Below are 11,030 nucleotides of genomic sequence, written 5' to 3'. Positions count from 1 at the left end.
AAAGAATGCATGACATAGGTCTATCACAGTGAACCACTCAGCATCCCAGGGAATCTGATACAGAATCACTGCTGGGTTCGGGACAATAGGGCAGCAAGGGACTACTATCTTGTTGACTTTTCGTAGGTCCTGCACTACTCTGTACTTGCCACTAGGCTTCTTGATGCCCATAATCGGTGAGTTACATGGGCTACTCATTACTTCCTGTATGATGTTTCCTTCTAGCAATTTCTGTATTTCCAGGGTAACACCAGCTCTCACTTCTGCATTCATTCTGTAGGGTTTAGTATTGGGGTATACCGCATTGTCCTTGATTGCTATCTGTATGGGGTCCACGTTTTTCATTAACCCTACATCTTTCCCAGTAAAGTCCCATACTTCTGGCTTCACTGCTTCTTGGAGTTCTTTGGGCAAATCCTGCATGGTCATTCGTTTAATTTCTGAGTCAGGTCTGATTAACATTAATTTATAAATGCCGTCTTCATCTGGGGTCTGAATTTCAACACCCTTTGGTGTGCAAAAGATGGTACAGTTCATTTTGCACAGCAAATCACGTCCCAGTAAGTTCACTGGACTGGTGTCACAAACGACAAATCTATGCATTTCCTTAAAGTTTCCAATTGAGATCTCCATGGGCTTGGTAACAGGAGTACTAATCAATTGATTAGATACACCCACTACTTGGATGGCTTCTCCCGAGAGGGGTAGGTTTGGAACGTCCACTGTTCTCACAGTAGAACGGGTAGCGCCAGTGTCCAACAGAAAAGTGACATCATTTCCGTCAACCTTTCCTTCAATGTATGGTCCGGACTGGTCTACCGGCAAGGAGGCGCCAAGTACGCACTCCTCATCCTCCCCTCTCAGGCCCCGTCAGTACTGGTCATCACAAAGGAAGGTATCGTTTAACAAATACTGCGAAGTTGCTGCATTTCTGTTCTCATTGCTTTCCCAGACTTCTATCTCATCACCCTCTGGGGCATATTATCAAGGGGGTTTATCTCCGCTTTTTTGGCTTTAAAAGCCAAGAAAGCGGAGATAAAATTATCTCCCTATTACCAAGCTGTCGCTAACACCAGTTAGCGACAGCTAATAGGAGATAGCGACCATCTTGGGCCCCGCTTTGCATGTCAGTGATATTTATCACTAATGACATGCAAAGTGGGCGTGCCAAGATGTTAGAGACTGGAAACAGTCGCTAACATCGCTATCTCCTATTACCAACTTTTGGAGATATTCGCGCTAAGCGCGAATATCTCCAAAAGCTAACACCTGCCCTGAGCAGTTCTTAGCCATGTTATCCAATGGGAGGTGGATAACATGGCTAAGAGCATTAGCTCGATAATGCATGAATATCGCTGACTTTTCAGCGATATTCATGCATTGCGGCCGTTTTTTATCGCATTTGCGATAAACCTTGATAATAGCAAGGTTTATCTGCGATAAAAATCGCCGATTTGCGTCGATAATGTTTGTCTCTAAACAAGTTAGAGACAAAAATTATCTCTATTGGTTGGTAATATGCCCCTCTGTGCCTTTTCCCTTATGTACTTGCTTTGGAGCTCGGGGCACTTGAACCGTTTTTACCTGTGGTTGAGTCTTTCTTGGTCTTTCTTTCTGCGTCTGTGGAGTTAAATCAGGTGTTTTGGGGTTATCGTCAGGCAAATAAGGACACTCGTTACGCCAGTGTCCAATTTCTCCGCACTGGTGACAGGGAAATTTCTTCATAGCCTCTTCCCTGCTCATTTTGGGCCGGGGCTTACCTCCTCCCCCACCCCCAGGACCTTGGTTCTGAGTGTTTTTGACCATATTACTCAACTGCTTTTCCTGCTGTTCGGCGAGCTTCACTTGAGCCCACATGACCTTTTCTTTGAGAGCCTTTTTCTTTTCTGCCATCTCGTCCTCGCAGTACTTTGCGTACCGCAGGACCTCGTCTATCTTTTTGGAGTGCCAACAAATTTTGTTATCTTTTATCCACTGACAAATTTCAGGCCTTAAACCGTTTACAAACCTGTAAATGAAATGCGTCATATCCTTCATCTCGATGTTATCTATACCACTGTATGTTTTAAACACCTGCAACAGCCTTTCATAATAAGAGTGCACTGTCTCGTCTCTCTCCTGCGTGGTTCTATCTATCCTGGTCCAATCAGTTTCTTTTGCGGGCACCTTATTTTTCAAATGCAGCATTACTTGTTCGTATTTTTTCATCACTTCAATCGACGGCTCCCCTGTGTTAGAGTCCCTCGGGTACTCTTCACTAGGCCAGCCTATGGCTATTTTACACTCGGTCCATAGATCTACCGGGACCACAATGTCGAAAAATCCATCCAGGTCTTTCCACAGGCATTTTTGCACCTTTACGAACCTTTCCACCTGCCGGTACCAGTCAACTGGCTTTTCGCGCAGTTTCGGGAAATCGTTAGTAAAGGACACAATATCCTGTCTGGACCATGGAACGTGCACATACCTCCCACCTGGTACTTCACGCATGGGGCATAACGTTTCGGGCTTGTCTACTTCTCTCAAAGGGAACTCAGGGGTCGCTTGTCTGGATCGAGCCTCATCTTTCTTTCGAGCCCACCTGCTTTTCCATTTTTCCACGTCTCCCCATTTTTGTAGAATCGCTAGCAACTCTTTAATCTGCAACTTTTTCCCTGAAACATTCAAGTTCTCTATATCCTTGTCTGAGAATTCAGCGCGGTATGGTTTCTGCAAGGGCTTCGATCTGGAAATATCTATCCCCATACTAGCTGCAGTGTCAGTCAGTTTTTCATGGAGCACTCTTGTACTTCTGGTAAGGCTTTTACACATAAACAGCAACTCTTCTTCAGAGTATGTATTTAATCTGTCTAATCCCACATTTCCTGCCATTAATTCCTCTATTTCTACTCTCAGTTTGTAGAGGTCCAAAGGTTTCGTTTGCGGAGTCTGCTTTTCTAATTCACGACTCCAGTTTTCAATTTCTTCCAGAGTTACCAGAGAGACACTCCTAGTACCTGACGTTGATTCTAATTTAATTTCTTTCGCATTAAAAGGATTATGCCTCTTCTGCACTCCCTTCCCGGTCTGTTTGTTTGGCAGGTCCAAAAACACAACTTCGGACTCGCACTCACTGGACTGATCGTCTATCAGTAGGGGCTCCTGCCTCGGTGGGGCCATGATTGGGTTCATAACTGGAGGGTTTGGACTTCCTTGATTATTCCCATACAACGGAACCACTGGTCCGATTGTTACCGGAATAGTCAAAGCCTCAGGACTGGCATTTAACTGGGAGATCTTCTGAATAATTTCTGTCCTCTGTCTAGCTATGGCCTCTTGCTCCCTTTCATCCAGTACCCTTCCTAAGGTTCGGTCAGGTATTATCTGTGGGGTCAGGTGAGGGGTAAAACTCGGGGCAGTAGGATGCGTTTCACTTGGTCCTCCACCATAATTTGGTTTAGGGAACAAAGGGGCATATTATCAAGGGGGTTTATCTCCGCTTTTTTGGCTTTAAAAGCCAAGAAAGCGGAGATAAAATTATCTCCCTATTACCAAGCTGTCGCTAACACCAGTTAGTGACAGCTAATAGGAGATAGCGACCATCTTGGGCCCCGCTTTGCATGTCAGTGATATTTATCACTAATGACATGCAAAGTGGGCGTGCCAAGATGTTAGCGACTGGAAACAGTCGCTAACATCGCTATCTCCTATTACCAACTTTTGGAGATATTCGCGCTAAGCGCGAATATCTCCAAAAACTAACACCTGCCCTGAGCAGTTCTTAGCCATGTTATCCAATGGGAGGTGGATAACATGGCTAAGAGCATTTGCTCGATAATGCATGAATATCGCTGACTTTTCAGCGATATTCATGCATTGCGGCCGTTTTTTATCGCATTTGCGATAAACCTTGCTAATAGCAAGGTTTATCTGCGATAAAAATCGCCGATGTGCGGCGATAATTTTTGTCTCTAAACAAGTTAGAGACAAAAATTATCGCTAGTTGTTGGTAATATGCCCCAAAGTTCCTGTGCCAAATGACCTGCGCTCTTCCCCATACGGAGGCTGTAAAAAGGGCATTCCTGAACTTAAAGGCTTTTCTTCGTTTTCATAAAGAGGTCTGGGGAAGAAGGCTCTTTCACGGGAATATTTCTCCTCCGGGCTCACGGGTATTCTAGGATATATATCTCGTACCTCCGCGGGTCCGGGATTCTCAAAATAGGGCAGTACCTGGCCACCTCCCCCCCTACTTAGGGATCTGTCCTCCTCCTTAATAGATGGACGCTGGGGATTCTCTCCTACACTGGAAGGTCGGGCTCCCTCATTATAAGGGGGCGGGCTTCGCGTAAAAATGTCATCTAATAATTCATCGTCTGACTCCCCAAGAGCTCCCCAGTGCTTACTCTTTTCTGTCCTTTTCTCTCCCGCAGAAGGGGTACCCGCTGGCATCATGGGAAACAGACCCTCAACAATCATGCTCTGTCTCCACTGTTTCATCCTTTTATCCCTGGTCTCTTGTTTCAGCCTTGGGTACCACTTGGTCAGACCTTTGTCCAACCGAGGTTTCTCTCTTTCAAAAGCCTCAATCTCCCATTCCTCTAATGCCTCATACTGCGTTAGTCTCGGTCTGGGATGCAATTCATTCATTCGGGTTCTCAAATTAAATAAAATCCTGCCATTGAAAGTACCGTCTAACGGAAAAGCCAATATTCCGTCATCTTTTGTGTATTTCACCCAATTCTCCAACCACACACAGGTATTGTACCCTCGGTCAAACATCATGAACGAGGCGGGAGTATTCGGTGGTGGAACAATAACGCCCTCTCTGGACTTAATCGGTTTGTCCGTTTTGAAATAATTCTTTACCCTATTTACAAGGGACATTTTTCTCTTAGCTCCGTACATAATATCGTATCTATTGGCTTTCCACTGATCCCTTTCAAACCCTTGGTTTCTTGGATCGGGTCTAGTCTCTGGACAATACGAGTGCCACATACGATTTCTACGCTTAACTCTGTTTACAAAGTTACCTCCAATCAGAACGCGCCTTGCAATTTCGTGCAACCAATGGGGTGCACGCGTTCAAATAATTTCGGCCAATGGGTGCGCGGCCCCTTCGTGAGACTGTCCTCACGCTCCGGCGCTTCACCCCTCCTTTACAATTCCAGGCCCGCTACCCGCCCGCTGCTTCTACCAATCCCAGCGCGGCACGGAGTGACGTCAGAGACGCTTCGCGGCTGACTCCCTCCCTTCACAAGGTAACGGAAACTTTCTTTCTTTCTAAAGTGCTAGTACTTGGTTATTTAACAACGAATACACATTCGCCACAGTGCTCAAGTGTCTAGACAGGAAAGATTTCTTTTACTGCAAGTAAACTACTTCCATTTACTTTTCACACGCTGCGGGTAGATCTCTTCCGCCTACCCTTCACTCTAGCATCGGTGAACCTGTTATTCCCCTAAACCCATCCACTTCTCCGGGATATATCTGAGTCTAAGGTTTCCCAGCGGACCCCTCTGCTTTCACCCAAGCTCAGAGGAACCTGCTACTCTTCCGATGTGACCCTTACTAGGTTACGCCACTATGGGAATTTTGCCAATGAACCTCGTTACTGACATTTATTCACACATGTATTCAGAAAAAACCCTAGTTAGTGCTTCCCGGTTATCCTAACCTGCACCTAACTTTTCCTTAAGCCTGCGACCTCAAGGCAATGGATTCTATTCACCACTTGCCTTTTCAATTCCCCGGGGAGTTCGGACAACAATGAACGAGACGGTTTACAAACGCATGGATTAATACATATAACAATATAAGAACAAGAATAACAATGATAAAACAATTCATGAATTTCAAAGCAGCGTATTCACAAGAGAATGATCAGGTCCCTCGGAACAGCCGCTCTTATAGCAGCATTAATATACTAGCAGCTACCGACTTAACTAGTCTAACTAATCCTGCCTAACCTTCAACTAGTCCCTAACCATCCTCTGCTAGCCAGAAAAACTGATAGAGCGCGCGAGGTCACCCAGCCAATAATTTTGCTGCTTCCGGCTTCGGGCCCATATATTTCAATTCACCATATACATTGACCGGGCGACTTCACGGGCTGCTACCAATTTGTGTGAATTCCCTACTGTTATTCCTCAGCGTACCCGACTTACCATCCACCGACACGGGTACCTATGACCACAATAGATCAGGGAGCTAGCTGTAAAAGAAAGGCAGCAAAATACAACTCAAAATGACATTCAATATTTTTGTAAAATGACCACGGACAACTGGAAGTTTTAAAATCTTTATCTAAAGTTCGTTTTCTTCTAGCATGAGATTTACAAGAATAAGGCAATCAATAATCAAGATAACGAAAAGTACATAACTATAGAGAAATAAAGTCAGGGTAATCATGGAAATGCTAATATGGGATGCAACAGGAAATGCTATGCATTTAGGGCAAAAGTTCTTTAGACAGTTTAAGTAAGGAGGTTCTAGACCATATCAGGAAATGACAAACTGCAATGCAAAATATGATTTCTAAAAGGTAGGGTAACATGGGAACACGTTATGAAAATATGCAAATGACTTTATGTTTCAATAGTTTCGGCAAAAGCATGGAAAAATCAACATATGCAAAGGTGTGTCTTTATTAAAGCAAAAGACAGAAAATAGAAAGGTGCAAGTTTAAAGAATTTAGAGCAATATTTACCTAGACTGGTGTGGAAACCAAACCCTGGCCAAGGGTCAGTTAAGGACAGGAAACCCTCAAGGAAGGATACCCCTCAATGGACAGCAGGTGCAGAATGGACACCCAGGACAGGACAGGATACCCTCGGATTAGGAATCAGGACAGGACCTCAGGACAGGACAGGAAACCCTCAGGACAGGACCGCTCAGGACAGGACCGCACCCGCAGTTAGGAAGCAACGCCTGCGCTCCACCCTCTCTGCAGCTATCGATCAAGACCCCGATTGGGTCGGCGAACTCCCAGCAAAGTGCTCCGCCAGCACTTTAAGGTTCAGTAAAACCTTAGTCTATGGTCAATTTCGGACAGAGTGCTCCGCAGCTCTCTGTATCTTCAGTCACCTATTGAGTGTGTTGGGTCAGTGACAGGTCAGCTAAACCAGACAAGTCGGACGATTTCCCTAGGCGAACCCAGGGTAGATATACAGTTTGGGGACGGTGTACCACCCCCCAATGTTGCAAAGTGTCAGAATCCCTCAATTTGGATTGGTCCTAAGATAGGATTTGGGTAACACACCAATCAGAACACACTATTTGGAGGCCTTATTTACATCTCAGGGCACCGCCTAGCAAGATTGGGGTTCCCATGAGAAAATTGCGCAGAATACAGGGAAAGAATACATTTTAGCAACATAATAGAACAATATCGTGATGCTGCGGGGCGAAGGTGCTGCTTCCCAGGGTGGCTTCTGGTATCAACCTTCTTTGGCAGCAATTCAATGCCAAGATTGCTTTTGACGAGTCTGCGCACAAGTACCCTCCAAGATGGCTTTCGGCTCAGTCAGACCCCCATTCCCCGCGGTACATGAAAAGTAAGCGAGAACAAATTAATACATAGAAATAACATTATGAAAACACATCACAGGTTTTGTACTTTCAACTTATCACTAAGAAATATACTTATGCAGTCTAAATGTTAGCTACATATATACGAGCACAAGAGCAGTGGCACGAGCAGTACCACGTTACTGGCAAAGCTATGTATTACGCATGCGCAACTATTTCCCTCCAAACCTGCAAATACATCAGGACACGTGAGTGTGACTGACGCATGCGCAGACACTTATTTCAAAGCAGCGGCCATTTTATTGACTCAAATTAATAGTGTTAGAAATACACATAGGCAAGCTTCATGGGCTTCGTTTAAACATGAAATATAAACGTTAGTAAGACGTACAAATTATTACTGGATTACACACGGGCGAGGTTCATGAATAAAGCACGTCGCGATGCGAAGCTTTGCTTCATCAATACCATTAGCAAAGCAAATGCCTTTAACTTAATCAATAGCGAGACCTATTGCATTTTCAATGCTTGTTTTTTATTCCTATAGAAATGGAAGGCTCTCAAACACTACCTCAGATGTTCGAGGACAAGAGTTAAAATAGTAATTCACCTTATTCTCTTTCGTGGGCATAGTATAACGGGTGAACTGCTGTTTCATTTACCTCAACTAACAGTTGAAATGCTAGGGGCCTCATTTATGAAAAGTGATGCATCGCTGCGTGAAAACAGCGATGCGTCACTTTTCACTGCGCCCTCTTAGCGACATCAATGATGCGTCATATTTACAGTATGATGCATCATGGCGCAAGGAGTTACAGATACGTCAGTATTTCTGACGTATCTGTATGGTGCAAAAGTGATGCATTGCTGGAGTGTGTCACAAAAGTGACGCAACTCCAGCAATGGGCCTTATTTATGAAGGACTTGCGCTGCCGGTGCGTCACTTTTAACATGGGAAAAAGTGACGCACCGGTGGCGCAAGGCCTTCATAAATAAGGCCCAATGTGTCCTTTCAGATAGGGCAAGCCCCATGTGAAAGGGCCTGCGTCAGTCTTACGCCTGCTGTGAGGCAGGGGTAAGAAATTGATGCATTTGTGTCCTAGAAGTGGCGCAGTGAAATCTTATAGATTTCACTGCGTCACTTCTATGACCCTTTCTTGCGTCAGAACGCCCCCCCCTGCATACATTATACCTGGCGTAGGCATAATGTAGCGCAGGGGTTTACAAAGTGACGCATCTACCTAGATACGTCACTTTGTAAATATGGTGCAACAAGGCACATTTTTTACGCTGCTGGTGCGTCACAAAAAGTGACGCACAGGCGGCGTAAAAGTGACGCACGGCCTCATAAATGAGGCCCTAGGGTCTCAGCGGCATTATTTAGCCGCTGGCGAGAAACAAGCAGACATGCTCATCTAAGTCAATGGTGCTACCACCTATAGGCAATTATAAATCTTTGAGGTTGACAATGGTAAGAGTAGATTTCTTATTTGTTAGACAATGAGTAGAACTAAGGGTTTCAAAAATTGCACCTTTCTAAAGCTGTTGCAATAGTGGCACGTATGTGTTGTTAAGAACTTAGCAATGCTGCCCTCACTACCTTTCTAAAGCTGTTGCAATAGTGGCACATACGTGTTGTTAAGATGTTAGCAATGCTGTCCTCACTAGACGTTCATTGAACAGCAGCGCATCCCCAAGATAAAGATGGTTGCTGAAGTAATGCTAGCGCATCGCTGATGACCAGTAAAGACCCTCATTTTGTTACGGTGATCTGGAATTGTATTATTGATTGGAACAAAAGTCTCGCTTTCTGAACAGTATTACAGCAGAAAGGTGAGTTTACTGTTTCGGCAGTCTTGCTAATGCAGCACATCATGCATTGCGCCCCCTTCCCGTGTTGATTTGCTATTAACACACAGAGAGAAAGGTTGAAACTCTGCCCAGGAGGGCTTGAGTTTTGCAGACTCGACATTTGGATAACGTTGTTTATTTAAAATGGAATTTAAATGCACTGGGTTCAAATCTTGAATTCAATATTCCAATATGTAATTGTGCGTCTTTCTAAGTATTTAATGGTTTTATTTTCCACTATTTATTTTTATCTCGTGTGTGTGTGTTCCAGATCTATTGGTTCGAAGGGCTAAATGAAAAAAGCGCAGTAAGGGCAGACACGTTTCCTTCGCATCCTGCTTTCACTTAAGTGAAAGCGCGATGCGAAAATAAAACACGCTGTTGATTTTGCCAAAGCTGAGTGAGAAGAAAAAAGGGGCACATTTACAAGCCCTTTGCACTTCTTTTACGCGCCATTGTGACGCAGCGGCGGCGTAAAACAAGAGCCATGCTACGGGGTATTTACAACGTGACGCATCTGGGAGATGTGTCACGTTGCAAAGCCCTGCGCCAGAAGTAGGCGTTCCAGCACAGGGGGGGGGGACATTCAGGAGCACGAACGCCTCCTAAAAGTTGCGGAGTGAAATCTCCAAGATTTCACTCAGTGACTTTCGAGCCCATGCTGCGTCAAAACCCTGCGCCTGCTTGAAGCAGGCGTAAGGATTGATGCAGCATTGTAAAGATAGGGCACCCCCATTTCATTGCTGGAGCTGCATCGCAACTCCAGCAATGCGCCGCCTTCACGGCACAAATGTGTCACGCATCTGTCCGTTTTTGCTCCATGGTGCGCGGCGCATCCACGGTGGCGGGGCAGTGACGCACAATAACTGGCGTATCCCTGCTACTATGCAGGGATGCACCAGTTATTGTAAATCTTTCCCAAAGTGCATGGGGACTAATGAAGGAGAGAGCGTCATGAGGGCCAAAAGGAGACAAGGCGGCAACAAGGAGGGACTAAGAAGCCTCCTTTACAACGAGACGCCTGCGTTCTGCATGCAAGATGACACGAACTAATAAACAAGATGGGCGGGGTCAACCTTGCCTCCGAGAGCTTTGAACCAAGAAGCTTTTGTATGACGAGAGCGTTGCATGCAGCCGAGATCATAAAACAACATTTTACTTCTAAATTAGTCAGTACAACGAGTAACATTGACTTTTACATCAGATAGTAGTACACACGGCTACAAGCCAACATCTTATTATATACCATTATTAATGGGTCTCTAATCCTATATGGGAGACCGTAGTTTCCTTTATCAGCGCCAAAAAGAAGGGGAAATGCGAATTTCTAACTACTGAAGTGAAGCGCAATACGGGTCGCAAAAAAATATCTGCATAAGACAAGTAGGACGATAATATTAACTGATTTTAAAAGTGATAAAGAAAGGTAAACTCATTTGTTAAAAGAGCAACATAAAATTGATGATCAATGGATATAGAAAACAATCATTGGCTGTGGCGGCTTTGAATGAATGAATGATTACTCATTTGTATCGCGCATGGCTACCCGAAGGCATCCCAGCGCTTTGGTCTTGCATACAATGCATTATGGGTAGGTTGTATTTACCATATCTTTTTTACCATGGCCTCATTCGAGATTTCCGTCAGACCATAAACTGCAATCCTACAGACTG

The 11,030-nt window shown here is 44.8% G+C and overlaps 1 pseudogene; it reads right to left on the bottom strand.

The window, feature by feature from the left end:
* Positions 1-9,021: 9,021 nt before the first annotated feature.
* Positions 9,022-9,215, bottom strand: LOC144774648 (U4atac minor spliceosomal RNA; annotated as a pseudogene).
* Positions 9,216-11,030: the final 1,815 nt, after the last annotated feature.

Source organism: Lissotriton helveticus, chromosome 8 (genome assembly GCF_964261635.1).
Source record: "Lissotriton helveticus chromosome 8, aLisHel1.1, whole genome shotgun sequence".
NCBI classification, from domain to species: Eukaryota; Metazoa; Chordata; class Amphibia; order Caudata; family Salamandridae; genus Lissotriton; species Lissotriton helveticus.
Note: the sequence above shows the minus strand (reverse complement) of the source record. Positions and strands in the feature narration are given on the sequence as shown.